The 15,212-nt window shown below is 47.7% G+C and overlaps 1 protein-coding gene across 4 annotated transcripts in view; it reads left to right on the forward strand.

Annotated features, from left to right (window-relative positions):
* sema5ba (sema domain, seven thrombospondin repeats (type 1 and type 1-like), transmembrane domain (TM) and short cytoplasmic domain, (semaphorin) 5Ba) overlaps positions 1-15,212 on the forward strand; it is a 118,879-nt gene that overhangs the window by 32,406 nt on the left and 71,261 nt on the right. The gene's annotated exons all lie outside the window — the stretch shown is intronic.

Genomic DNA, 15,212 nt, shown 5'->3' on the forward strand with positions numbered 1-15,212 from the left:
TCCTCTCTACTCCTGCTGTCTCTCTCTTGTCCCATTATCAGCGTGTCTCTATTCGGCCTTAATCAAAAACTCTGACTGCGAGTCGGAGAGGGTTTTCTTTTTTCTTCTGCTTCGTCTCTTATTTTTAGAACCTTAACCAACAAATTAATTCTGCTTTTAAAACGTTCATTTTGGAGCACTAAAGCTCCCCTGCCGGCTCCGCTTGGCACCCGCGCCCGGATTTTTATTAAAGTTCTGTGTCGGGTCCCTTGGCAGCGTGGTGCGGCACGGCACTGGTAAGTGATGAACGCTCTCAGGGTAAATTCAATAAGCACCATTCACTTCAGCTTCAGAGTGCCCCCCGACCCCCCCCCCCCCCCCACCCTTCACCGTCTCCTTCTTCACCAAGCTCCACTTTGCCAACCATCACCAGGACCAATTTACTCGACTGCTTGTTCCTTCTAGATCAATGTGTCCTGACAAATTGGAGAGGGAGGTAGAGGTTTCCTCATTGGACTGGCTTTGCGACCTGTGTGGAGAACAGTGTTAAGTGTTTCTGTGTGAAGAACAGTGTAAAGAGTGTGAGTGTTAAATAAAAATGGAACTGTACAGCACAGAAAAAACAGGTTTTTATGACAACTTTATAATATTGATATATTCTATTTATTAAGCCAATGGAAGAAAGGGATTTGTCATTACAGTGCAGCTAGTATTTATCGCCATTGTCTCTCTGCTTTAATTGCTAACACTCATTAGTCCAAATGACACTCAAGCTCTTGCTAATTAGCGAAAGGGGTTGGTTATGGTTTCATATCCAATGCCTTTGCAGAAGGGCCCTTGGTCTGCGGCCTTGGCTCCCGGGCAGCAACAGCGAGGAGGGAAATGGCTGTGTTTTTGTTTGGTTTCATACACAGAGGCGCCATTGATAGCCAAGTCATTAGCGCAGGCTAATTATGCAGGCCCAACCGTGTCACTCTCTCCGCTCACACAGCGAGCCCTTTCAAGTGGACACCACTTCCTATGGCGGCCAATGGTAATCCCATCCAGAGCGGACAAGCGATTGCTTTGGGCCATCATTTGGCTTGATTTCCCTCAGGAAATGTTTGTTTATCCCTCCGCTGAATATCTCTTTCTACCTGCCTCCCATGCAAATGGAACAGACAGATGCTCGCTGTGGAGGTCGTTGACCCGCGAGCTGTTTTAGCATGTGGGGAGGGGTGAGGGCAGCCTGGCCATGGACGAACAGAGGACCTTGATGGTCTCAGCGCATCTCCTGTCTGGTAGCACATGGGTGACTTGTGCGAGTTAGCCCCACTGCTAATTTGCTAATTGAATCAGGTCTCGTCTGCTCCGCTGAACTTTTGCCAGCCAGTGTCATGGTGGAGGCTAATGTGAAATGACCGTGTGTAATCGAGTTCTGTGCAAAGAGCAGACCTGTTGCAACTGACCGAGCTTTGTTAAATATTCAGGGAGCTTTTAAAATTCAGTGGATTCAGATTAGTTTTCTGCTGTATGTGTCAACCATTTGCTTTTGAAGTCTTAACAGAGGCAGCAGATAAAACGAAAGAAAACTGAAAACACTGTCAAAAAAAGTTCCGAAAGTTTCAGAAAGTCCCTGTTCCTTTGACACATTTTGCTGTGAATGCTCTGAGGTTAAATCCGTATCTGACTGTCACAGGGAACGATTCCCCTAACACCTGTGCCAATTAACACCTGATCACTTGACAGCTGAAAATGTGTGCTTTTGCAGATATGTCCCCTCATTCATTGGATGCCCATGACATTTTCATGACTAAAAATATAGCACACTATATATCTTTTTCTATAACGATACAAATATTCTCATTACATCCATAGCTCTGGTGTCTTTATAAATTGCATTCATGTATTTTGACTTTAAGACTCAATATCCAGTATAGCTTCTACTGTCTATGTTTTTGCCGTTTTGGACAGTGAGGCAGACAGGTGCTTGAGGTCTTCATCCCTGTAGTGTAGTGTTTGTGGACCTCTGAGGGCAGGGAGCGGGTGAAGCCTGAGGACGAGTGACTGATGGAGCAGGGACGCGTGCTCAGTCGGCTCTGCCTCCAGGCAGGGCAGGTGCCCTCGGGGCACAGCGCAGCCCTGCCAGGGCCTTTGGGAAGAGAGGTGGTGATGGGCATTAATATGGGGGAAAATACCCATCCAGTGACATGCAGAGACAGTTTAAAAGACTTCTTCCCCAACAGCTACAGCGCATACACACTCTGTCCCTCTCCCTATCTCCCTCTCTCTCCCCCCCCTCTCTCTCTCTCTCTCTCTCTCCCTCCCTCTCTCTCTCTCTTTCTCACTCACTCTCACACACACACACACACACACACACACACAAATACACATGCTCACACAATTACATTATGCTGACACTTCTATTAGCTTGAAGGGAATTCTGTGACATGCGCTTTCGCATTAAATATTCATTTATACATCTTGGTGCCATAATCCATTTAGCCTAAAAATTACCACTGGGAAAGTAATGATGGTGTCCCAGGGATTGGAGCACTCTAGTCATAACAGGATATGTTAAATGTATGGTTAGGACGATGCCGTATCACACAGCCACAGAGCTACCCTTGAGATTGGCATGTGTATATGTGTTTTTACACTTGTCTGTACGTGTGGGTGGATTGTGGGGGTGGGGGTGGATCGGTGTGGTGATAGTGGTGGGGAAGAGAAAGCCAGTGTGTGTGTGTGTTTATGTTTACATGTATCTTGTGTGTGTGGGTCGGGTATAGATGGGGACTGTAGATGGTCCTCTCTAGCATCTTGACTGTAGATATCCTTGTGTGTGTGTGTGTGTGGTGTGTGTGCGCGGTGTGTGTGCGCGGTGTGTGTGTGTGTGTGTGTGTGTGTGTGTGCGTGGTGTGTGTGTGTGTGTGTGCGTGCGGTGTGTGTTCATGCGCGTATTTGTGGGCTCATGCGTGTGTCGGCCCTATCTGTACGACAGCATCTCCTGATTAAATCCCCTCTGCCGCCCCGTCCTGCCCGTCTCATTCCTCAGCCGCTCTGCCCCCGAGCGCCCCCCCCCCCCCCCCCCCCCCACACACACACACTCGCTGATGGGATCACGGCTAACACCAGGTGCCATCAATAACCGTCAGGAGCCCAGAGCTGCCGACGCGGCCTGCCGCCCACTGCCCACCCACCCGCCTCCGTCAAGACTGTGACCGCTACTCTCTCCCTCTGTTCACCCCCCTCCCACGGTAATTGGCTGTGTGTGCTGTCTGAAGAAGAAGGAGATGATCTCTGTATCGTGGACAGTCTGCTCGGCAGCTGTGTCAGTTGCAGAGGACACAAGAAGAGGACTGCCCCCCCCCCCTCCCCCAAACTCGACAGTCAACAGTTCCCTTTTTTGAAGTTGTCTGTAATCAATTTGCTCATCAATTAAAATCGGCTGGTGGGCCTTTGCTCCACCAGTGTTTGTTTTTCATCAGCTCGACTCAATTAGGACACCATTCCATGTGTTGTTTTCGTGAGATAGCGATTAATTGGAGTCAGTCTCCCGCATCGCTGGTGCGGAGTGTGTGAGTGCAGGGGTGTGTGTGTGTGTGCGTGCAGGGTGGTGGTGTTATCTTTTTCCCTTTCCCTTTCCATGCTTCCTCTAGAATCCCAGCCCTCCGAAGCCCACACGCTCATTAGCAAGTGTTATTCGAGGAAGCATGTTTGTGAATGACTGTTTTACATACTCATCACACAATAGACCTCTATTCATAAACATGCCTCACATGGCTGGGCCTGGACAGTTGGTAATCACTGTAACCTTTCTCCATCTGAAACCCAGCCAGACCTCTATGGTACAGCTCCTATTGCTCCTCTTGCCTGAGCCCTTCTCCCAGACCTCTATGGTACAGCTCCTATTGCTCCTCTTGCCTGAGCCCTTCTCCCAGGGTGAGGTAATGAGGTGTTCTGGAGCCCATCCTCTTATCTCTGGCCGCAGAATGCCACTGACTGCGGTCACCACCGATGTGTCCTGCACGGGCTGCCCTTTACGCCCAACCCCCTCTCCCGGCGTTCGCCTTTGTTCCATGGAGCAGATCGTTGAAGGGTAGATGCCAGTGTCAACTGGAGGTTTCGGTTGGTGTCAAAATGGAAGCTCTTTGGAGGCAGCGTCGGAGGGGTCCTCACCCCGCGGGTGGTTCTTTGTGGTCTGGCCTCTGTTGTTCCTCTTAAAGGTGCGCCCGCTGACGTCCTGGACCAGTGTTGGAGTCCCATTAGAACCCAAAGGACAGATTTGGCCGGACTGTACTATGTGTTCAGTAAGAGATTAGTGGACTTTTTACATACGTGTTATGCAGCACATGTTCCAGTACTGGCTCATTTACCCCCCTCCCCCCACCTCCCCCCAACATTCTAAATCAATTGTATGCACCATATTGATATGTAGCATATTAGTGTTATACACCATTTGAAACCAAAAATGATTTTTCAATCTGTATAGTGCTTTACATTCTCAGATTTATCGTATTATGTCTCAATTAAATTTGATCCAAAATGCCCCCCTCCCCCTTCTCCGCTTTTGGTGCTACCCTGACCTCTGGCTGCAGTGTAGCTGCAGCACAATAAGTAGATGCAACATATTGGGTACTGAAATATTCACAAGAATCCATAGAAATTGAATCTTCATGTATTATCCAATATTAGTTGTACAGATGTATAGTCTATATTATACACACTCATTGAACCAACAAAGTAAATGCAGAAATAGATACTTTTTTGTAATTATTCCATATTTTGTGTAGTCAGTCTATATCAGAACACCTGACATACAATCTAAGTAGTCCACAAGAAACCTCAAACTACACAAAGGGGTTCATGTGCAGTAAGCATTTGATTGTCAGTATGCATTTAGGATAACCAAAAGTCCTATGGGGAGTTCCCATAGGGCATTTTACAAAACGCATGAGCATACCTTGGCAAATAATGGTCTAAAGTAAGTAGTTTTCATTCTATATTGATCTACTTTTGCACAAAGCTTCACAAGACCTGATTCTAGGGCTCAGTTGTGTTTCTAAGTTATCTCAAGTGACCTAGAGGGCTGAAATGGTGGTCAGTTCAGAGATGCTTGTTATCTGGCAGAATGAGAATAATATTCTAGACTCTGTACCTCTGTGTCAGTACATCACACAGTTTTTCTGATTGTTGTCCAATAAACTACAGTGTCTTAGCTTTCCAAGGTCAGCCATGTGATTATAGGCCAAAGTATGTAGAAGCAATGATCTCCTAAGTAGATTATGTACAATGTCGGGCAAAATACTCAAAATGGGGCGTAAGCATAAGAATTTAAGACATAACTGATACTATTTGGAGTTCAAATTAATTTAGTTTTATCTTCACCTCTTAATTTACCATGCATTCATCTTGTATCATAACTCTAATATCATCTGTTTTAATAAGGGGGTGATCTTATAGACAAACCCCCAGCTGGCAGTCCCTCCTCACACCCTTAATTAAATGATAGTTACAATTTTCCCTAAATGACAGTGGCTGGGAGCCATTGTGCTCTCAGCAGGTGATGTTTAACTGGCGCTACATATAATTAGATATAACAGAAACGCAGAGCTCAGCTCATCTGCATTCCATCTGCGACAGAAAAAAAGAAGCCCTGGCAGATAAGGCGGCCAAGACCGTTTACAAAACAGGTAGAGCGAAGAGCGGGAAAAAAGAAGAGATCAAATTAGTGAACCGATTGGGCAATGAGCCAGAACGACTAAGTCTGGAACATTGTCTATGTGTGGCGGGGGGGGGGGGGGGGGGGGGAAGTCTGTTAGAGAGAGTGATGGAGCCTGGCCAGGAGAGGCGGTTTGGAACGCGGACGTAGGCGCACGACGTCATGCTTGCAGCAGGCCCATTCTCTGGTCGGCGAGCTGCGTGTCACCAGGGCAGAATTGGTGAGTGAGAGGGTGGAGGCGGGGTGCGGTGGGGAGGTTGGGGGTGGAGGCGGCCAGCAGAGATGTTATCCAGCCTGACGGGAGCCTGGATTGGGCAGGGTGGCCTCCCACCTCGGCCCGTCGCCCAGCGCAGATTGATTCTGACCGGCCATTCATCACCCTGCGGAGAGCGCGGCGGAGGCGGCTACGGTGACTCTGGTGGCTGCCGGGGCCGAGAGAGAAAAAGAGAGGACGAGAGTGGCTAACGCTCGAGAGGCGTGACGGCTGGCCAGTGAGTGGTGCGCTGGGGGTGGAGACATGTTCACTCGATAAGTTTTGACACCCTTTCTGAGCAGAGTCAGGATGTCACTCAATCCATGATTGGATTTTTAATCAATTTTTTAATTGATAATTGTTATAAATTATTAAATAACATTGGGAGCTGCTATCCTTAGTTTTTTCTCTTGTGGCACACTATTTACTATGAGAAAAATCTCACTGCACACCACCATGATATTAGATTATTAACAGCAAAGAAAAAAAAAGAATATAGATTTTGCTTTTCTTGCAGAACACCTGTGCAACATTCATGGCACATAGTCTGGGAAACACTGCCTCAGGTGATGGCTTTTACTGTCCAATTCTGCCATCATGCATAACTAAGGACATAAGCTTTTAAGGATATTTTAGATTGATTGGGCTTTTATAGAGGAGATGAAGGCACTGGAGGTGACATTGAAAGCTTAGGTTTGCATGAAGTACATTACTGATAAACTGCTGAAACAAAAGTCAAAGCCTTATTCACAGAGGAATCCTCATAAATATAATGTGCAGATTGACTGTGACCACACCGTGTCAGTCTCACAAGCCTGTTTGGAACCGGGCGATGGAAATCAATTGTGTCTGAGAGACGCAAGGAGGGCATCCAAGCACGACTTCCAGCCGCAATTAATGTGTCTGTCTGCTCTCCAGACGGCTGCGTGAGGCCTGAATACTGTCTGAGGACCAATAAATGGCCCCGGCCTACCCAGAGTGCACCCATCACTGGCACACCGCGGCATTAAATCACCTCCCAACAGCCCCGCTTACGGCTTGCCGGGACTTTCATGGGCGCCCGTGATTAGACCTTTAGGTAATGATCAATAGCTCAGACACACACGCGCACACTCGCCAAGGGCCTATATTCCCCTCGCTTGTCTCACAGTCAACAGCCATTCATCGCCCCTGCCTCGTGGAATGACCCTTGTAATGTTCTATGCATAAACACACTCACTCTGGCTCTGCATAGAACAAGCGCTGCATTACGAATTCCACAAACATTCATATTTTGCTTGTTACCAGAACCTTGCAAGTGGAGATGGCTGGGTGTGGAAGCGGTGCAGTTGGCCAGCCTGTGTGTGTGTGTGTGTGTGTGTTTGTTTTGCGGGAGACCCCACAGAGCAGAGGCTATGCAAACTGGTCCTTTGAAGAGCCCTCTTCACAGGCCCCTGGTGGCCGGGGCTCTGAGCGGGTGGCTGGGGAATGGCAGCGTGGTGAAGCCCGTGGTGGGTGGGGGCACCACCAGTGATTGCTCTGTGCCACCGCGGGCCACAAGCTACTGAATTGCCTTTTTATTCTACGCTTCACCACACAGCCATGCCTTGCAGCCGTGACTGAAGGTCTGAATGCATGTACACACACACACACACACACACACACACACACACACACACACACACACACATATTGCGAATGCATATGAAACAAATGGACATGCATGAGCGCCAACTCCAATACACTCATGTAATTACCCACACACATTAACATACAGAGAGGGAAGGCTGCATGTAGAAAAGAGAGGGGGTAAAAATCAAATCTTTATCTTTAAATATTTTTCAAACGATCCTGAGAAAATAGAGAAAAGATTCCCTCTGCCCCCAATGGTTCTATTATATCCATTCATCTGACACCTCAGCTTGCCTTTTTAGCCTGCTTCTGTTCTCTTTACGACAGCGTTTGCCAGTCGAGTGATTGTAGCCAACAGCGAGAATGGGGATGAATAGAGTACTCTGACAGCTCATTGCCATGGCGGTGATTGGCATGTCATCTCCAGGTCATCTCTGCTGTTTTGGCAGTGGTGATTTCGAAACAGAGAGCGCAGCAGCTGAAAGTTGGTATTGCAGAGTGAACATCTTGAAAGATGTTTTGGCAGTCTGTCGTGGCAGCCTTCTCCTTTTGAAATTAGAAGTCCGTCAAAGCATTTCCTGAAATTTCAAAATGCATTTATGTCTTGGCGCCTTTGACACACACACACAGACACACACAGACAGAGAGACACACACACACACACACACACACACACACAGAGGGTGGTCAAAGATGGCATTGCTTGCGGCGCTGGAATCTCAGATAACTGTGAAATTGTGCAATTACAGGCACCAGCCTGCTGCTGGAGGCATTGAGAAAAGCCCCGATACATACTGATCACTGTTGACCTAGCGTTAGATACATTCCCAGACACGCTCTTGCCCTAACCCACCTTATCTGCCCCGGACCCTCTCTCATTCCTGATGATCTTTTTTGACTATCTGCGTTTTTTCTTTTTTCTTTTTGTCTCCGACTCGGTGGGTCACTGAAACGCATTCCTGAGGAGAGCCCTTTGAGCCCTTTGAGCGATTTGTCCGACTCACCCAAGCGTGAGTGTGTGGTCGGCTGCTCTATAAGAAACCTCCACCCAAGCCCCCCTCCCACTGCCCAACCTCTACAACTCCCAAGAGCCCTATACTCCCCTACCACATCTTTTCCCTGCGAGAGCGCCTTTTGTGTTCCCCTTTCTCCATCTTGCTTTGCGTGCAGCTATTCTTCTTTAAGTGTGGAGTCCCCATCTGCCCCCCCCCCCCACACACACACACACACACAGCCTGATCCAGACAGGCTCAATTGGGCTTCACAGGGGGAGCCTCTAAAAAGATGAGGCTCCCAGAGACCATTGAAGAGAGATGAGGTGGGGTCGGTCACAGAGGGCAATTAGACATGGTCAGGGTCGCCCCAACCCACCTGCACCCATAAATGAACCCTATGTAGAGAGTCCTGAGTGTGAGTGTGAGTGTGAGTGTGAGTGTGAGTGTGAGTGTGAGTGTGAGTGTGAGTGTGAGTGTGAGTGTGAGTGTGAGCGTGAGCGTGAGCGTGAGCGTGAGCGTGAGCGTGAGCGTGAGCGTGAGCGTGAGCGTGAGCGTGAGCGTGAGCGTGTGCGTGTGCGAGTGACTCCTAAACAGAACAGGAATTTGTTGAGGTTAAATATAATGTGGATGTAGTGATGTTAAAGGTGGGGTAAGTGATTAAGCATGACGTTGCATTTGTTTATGTTTATATTTCTTAGCAGACGTTTTTGTCCAAAAAAAGCGTACATTATATTTTATCCAAGAACCAAACAAAACACACCAGAGAGGTAGCTCACCCTTCCCTTCAGTATTTCCAGGGAAACTCCACACAGGGTTTTGTTTTTGTTTGGGGGACAGGCTGCCCTCACTTTGTTTGTTTCCAGTTTTCTAAGCCTGAGACCAGTTGTTTTTACAGTGTAATCACAGGATGGGCAGCTAGCAGATCGTGAGATGTTCGCTGAATGTCACAAAAAATGTTATGGGCTTGAAATTGCATACGATTGCTGACTGCACCTTTAATGATGTGCAAATGTGTTTTGGAATGCCAATCCAAGGGCGCACACTTGTTTGTTGAGTGGTGGCATATGCAAAACTAATGACTCTTACAAAAAACATTTTCACACAATGATCAAACTCAATGATCATTAAGTTGTGATGGTGTTTTTGCCATGTTCCTGTTGTAATGTAGTCTTCAGTTTATTGAGGTCAATGTGCACATCCCAGGAGCAGTAAATAAGTAAATACTTTAAAAGTCTGCACGCTTCTCGATTCTTTTCTTTTTTTGTGTGTGTTATTCTGTTGTTGTAATGTACACATGGCAAATGATACATCTGCATGGCAATGCAGGCCAGTGTTAATGCTTGTAAGCCACTTCAACCTCATGGTCGCTCAGCCACTGCTAATGTTTGTGATTGGCAAGCATTGGCTGGACAAGCAGAGTGAAATCACTGCTATTGATTTGCAATAAAGGAATGAGTTGTTATAATTGGGCCGTTAACCACAGCCACAATAGTTCCAGTATTGTTCATGGTCATGATCCTAATATCATTATGTGTCATTCGTCTCTAATGCATGATTGTGTGTGTGTGTGTGTGTGTGTGTGCACACTGTGTCGGCTGATTCTGGAATCCAGGCAAGAGAGCATGGCGAAAAGATTGAGATGAAAGCCCTCCTCTGCTCTGCGCCGCTGAAATCGCTCGGCGTAAGCCCTCTCTGATTTAATGGTGCTTCCTCAAGTATGCATAACTCATCTCCCGTGATTTGCAGTCTGTTTACCCTTGCCTACCGCACGGTGAAGGGAAAAGCTGATGGTGTGAACGAACAGCTCTGAGGCGGTGCGTGCGCGCCGCTTCCCTGTTTGCAGGGGCGTGTTGTGCTTTCTCTCGCCTCTATCTGGGCGCACCTTAATTAGACGAAACAAGAGGGTTTCATTAACTTTTCCCTCATCTCGCCTTTCGCAGCTGCTACTCTTGTCTGACAACGATATTAGTATTCTAATAGCGGAGCGGCTAATGCCGGTGTTAGTGGAGCATAGGGCTCCACAGAGAGTGACAGAGTTGCCATACATGCAATACTTATGAGGACTTAATTACGAGTCTGCCCAGAAGATGGTAAAACCCTGAGCAAACAAGGTGCATGTAATCAGCCTCGGGTGTGATGATCAAATCAAATGCCTCCACACAAGTTGGAGGAGTCAGTGCGTCTCCCTAGGGACGCCTGGGCTTGTTTATCTTCATTCACTTCTCTGGTTTAAGATCTTACAAGCTCAGACGATAGTGTCATATGTCGACGTGTCTGTCTTTTAGAACATTAGGTGTGGTTCGAAGCCCTCTTTTTAAAATGTTGGGTGTTTTTAGCCTTCATTTGACAGGACAAGAAATGGGTGAGAGGGAGATGGGGCATGGGTTTAAAAAATACCTCAGGTTGGACTCGAACCCGGGCACCGAGCTGTTATAGGATGTGTTATATATGTGTATAATGTGTTATAGGACCCCAACGCTACCTTGAGAATGGCGCAACCTTGAATACCCTCTTTTTTTTCACTCCGCCATTTGCTCCAGAGACCACTGAACCAGAGCGCTTAATAGAGCCAGCTTAGAATTGGCTGAGAACGTGTCCATCCGAGTTAAAATTAACGCTATCCCCACGGGCAAGGTCTACAAAAACTGCAGCTCATTGGTTGCTTAACTTGGACTGGAGCTGGATATATGATACTGAAGGGAGCTGGGTGTGGTTGGAAGCCAAGAAAGCATTTTTATGACCTTATTGGAGAGTAGATCGACTCACCTGGATGTACCTGACCGTTGACCCTTGAAAAGTATCCTCAAACTCCCACAATAATGGAAAGATTTAAAGACTTCAGGGAATGAAATGCTCTCTTTCTCTAAAAAGAGGGAAATGTCTGGGTTACACTTGCCCCATAGTGGTACTCTTGTATTTTTTTTATTTTTATTTTTCCCAGTGTTGACAAGCAGTGCTCCTATACGATTCTAAATTCACTTTACCCCCAGAGCTCCCTCTGGCACCCATTGAGGATGCAATATACTCTCCTTTATTTCACTAAACACAAACAGACATTGCAGCGGTGGAGGTGGAAAGAACACTTTCACAGAAAATAACAGGAAACTTTCAGTGCAGATTATGCCATTTTGGCCAACTGTGTTTCCCCTCATCCTACTCCCCACTCCTGTCTAGCCTGCCTCCTCTACAGCTGGCCTCTCTGTCATTAGGCTTGACATGTGCAGGGGTGTGATAGGGAAGTACTGTTTGATGATGTGCTATAATTTGAACTCACCTTGGCTACTGATTCTGGACAACAGTCCCCTCCCCCTCCCTTCCCTCCCCCTTACAGCCCCACCCACACACACACACACACACACACACACACACACACACACACACACACACACACTGCCTCCGTCTGACACGCTGTCTACAGGCTGGCTGTTAGAGCAGGCTGTCGCTCATTAGGCCAGACGCTGGGCTTCTCTCTCCTCAGTCCAAGAGACCTGTCGTCTCCAATACCACACTCCGAGGTCTCTCACATTCACCCCCCCTTCCCTCTCTCTTCCTCTCTCTCCCTCTCTCTCTAGCTTTTACTGCCTGTCACAGCTGCCCCTTTTCCCCTCTCTCTCTATCTCTCTCTCTCTCTCTCTCTTTGCTTTTGTGTCTCCTTCTCTTACAGTCTGTCATGTCTGCACCTGCCCTCGCCTCCCCGTCTCTATCTCTCTTTCGCTCTCTCCATCCATCCCTCCTTCACTCTCCGTCTAACTTCATTCACCTCCCTCCCTCCACCTTGACTGCTCTTGCGTTGCGGTCAGGATGAGAGCCAGACTGTTCCCACTGCTCTCCCAGCAGGCATGTGACCACCTCCACCCCTCCTCCTTCTGATCCGAGGGGCTATTGACAGCAGTCGTGGTGCTGCATTCATTAATATAAATCCCTGGGAAGTTCCTTAAGCCAAGTGCGTAGTAGGCACTGGATAATTGACTCCACTCCCGCCACCACTCCTGTTACCCACTGCACGCCGAAAACTAACTTCGAGAACCGTGTTCTTGGCGGCCTTCTTTAATGGGTCCCCCACCGTCCACATGCGACAGAGGTCCGCTGCGACTTCCACCCGCTTGAGGTTGCCGTAACCTGGCTCACAGGAGCTTGGCGGGCAGTAGGGAGTCGATGGCTGATGCCAGTGCTGCCCACGATCTGGACACCCTGGCGGGCTTCAGGAGGACCAGATGTCCAGAGACCTCATTTGCATTGTGAGTGTGACAGAGAGGGTGTGTGTGTGTGTGTGTGTGTATGCATGTGTGTGTGTATGTATGCATGTGTGTGTGCACACTCATGGCCTTCCAACTCCAGCTGAGATTGATGTAAATGAACTAATAAATCCACATCTGCCATGCCACAATACTAAAAAGCCCTCCTTAAGCACAACTGTGGGCCTGCATCTGGGGGTCTGGTGCCAGGTTGTGCCAAGTGCATGTTCTGGCTCGGTCTGTACCAGCTGGACCCATCTTGGAGCCCCCACTCTCCCTCCTCTTTCAGAGGGCAGATCAGAGGTCAGCGCTCGGAATATGGACATGCTGCTTTGGTCTGTGTTCCATCCAGGGCCAGTATTTGGTGTATGTGTCCCTGGGTGACGCTGAGAGGAAAAAGAGTTCAGTGATAGAAAGACATTGAGAGAGACAGAGAGAGAGAGAGAGAGGGAGAAAGAAAGAAATAGAAAAGAAAGAGAAGTGAGTGGAGGCTTTAGAGTGGGTCAGTGTTGGATCCAGATTGAGATGAGATCAGAATTGGGCAATCGTCTCACTGCCTCCCCTGGTGTGTGGAGACCAGCAGTTTGGCAGGACATCTGGGCTTTGTGCTAACACTCCTGTCAGGGCATGTTCGTCCATCTGGCCATCTGACCATCATTATCAGGAGTGTGTTTTGATACCCGTCTTTGGCCAGAGACCGACTCCGTGACCAATATCTCGGCAAGAAGACCGATGATAAGAGCAATCAGCATCCCTGTGAAGAATTCTCATTTGTTAAGTGAATATCTACATGAACCAAATCAACTCCATCTGCTCGTAATCACCATCTCTGTGGGGATGAATAAAACATGGTACATGGGTGCTGTAGACTGATAATGGATGAACTCTGTGAGCTGACAGTGGGCGGTGATGGACCAGAGGCCCACATTTGCCTAATAAGTTACCAGTTGTAGCGTGACTTCTAAATGATTTTGGGCATCACGGTTGATTTGTCACTTACCCGGGCTAATAATTTATTATTGATCACCACCTTAAATGGAGAACGAAACACTGCTCTGGGGGTCTTCCCGCCCCGTGTTTGAAAAGAAATTGAATGACGCAGAGCCTCGCAATGTGAACCTTAACCATTCATCTCTCAGATGAAAGCATTACATATTGTTTGTAGTGGTGAACTTGCCTTGCATCATTGCATTCTTTAGATGTAACCACCAATCTCTTACTGGTGGGTTTCAGTCTGCGTAGGAGTCCATTGCTCTGTCTTTCATATCCTCTCTCTCTCTCTGTCTCTCCGCTCTCATCTGAACTTTTCATTCTTTTTCTTTTTTTTGAGGGATTTGCAGTGTTTTTTTCTCACCGAGAGAATTTTTGGCCTACATTTGTCGGCTCCTGGTAATTATCAGTCCCCATTAGTGGCTCTGGGTTGCTGCACACTCGCCTCCTGCCCTCCCCTCTCTCTCTCTCTCTCTCTCTCTCTCTCTCTCTCTCTCTCTCTCTCTCTCTCTCTCTCTCTCTCTCTCTCTCTCTCTCTCTCTCTCTCTCTCTCTCTCTCTCTCTCTCTCTCTCTCTCTCTCTCTCTCTCTCTCTCTCCTCGCAGCGCAGGGGGGATTGACAGACAGCCTCTCGCTGTGTCATGCTCCTGGTCGCGTAATTGGGTTGGCGTGCTACAGCAGCGGTAGCGACAGCAGCGTGCTGAAGGTGCGGAAAATAAAGATGGAAAATGTCATGGCGCTGTTCACCTAATCAGATCACCACCACCAGCTGCAACCCCCCTTCCTGCTGTGTATTAAAACACCCACACCCTCGAAGTTCATCCGAGGTGCTATACTGTAAAAAGGAAACGAAAGATGACAAGAGTAATTGGCGTAAGCTCGAGCTAAGGGAAGCATTATCTTAGATTGTGCAGTTCATTTTTTTTTTTTTTAAGTGCTTCCTTCCGAAGGTCTACTTTGCAGGCGATTTATATTAATTGCTAAGCAGGGGCGGAATGTTTGCAACAACGGAACACCGGAAGCTCATTGCTACCTCTCTGAACATTAGTTTATCACAGTGTACATTTCGTTTTAGCCTGCGCCGCTTCAGAGTGCTTTATTTCCCCTTTGGTGACAGCACTTGCCTACAAGCTTCTCTTAAATCCCATACCCAATGTGCGGTTCAAAGCTCCACTCATTTATCACTGTGCTTTTCTCCTACCATGGACTTTTACAGTGGAGAGGTGCTTCGGTACATTGCTTCTCAGGAAACTTAGGCCTTGGTTTATCCCATTTAACTTGGCTCATTTTGTAGTGTCCAGATATTTATCGGCTGTTAAATTAGCTTTTGCGTCAAACTGTGCTATTGCGTCAAACTGTGAAAAAAAGAAAATCAGTAGTGTACAGTTTACCACTATGTGTGGCAGTTGGTGACTCATTAATTCTGTTTTGGTCTCTCCTTTTTCCTCT

The sequence above is a fragment of the Alosa pseudoharengus genome, unplaced genomic scaffold, assembly GCF_046254945.1.
Source record: "Alosa pseudoharengus isolate Yale_2024_CS ecotype anadromous, Long Island Sound unplaced genomic scaffold, YU_APseudo_1.1 YU_APseudo_1.1_scf_3, whole genome shotgun sequence".
Taxonomy (NCBI): domain Eukaryota; kingdom Metazoa; phylum Chordata; class Actinopteri; order Clupeiformes; family Clupeidae; genus Alosa; species Alosa pseudoharengus.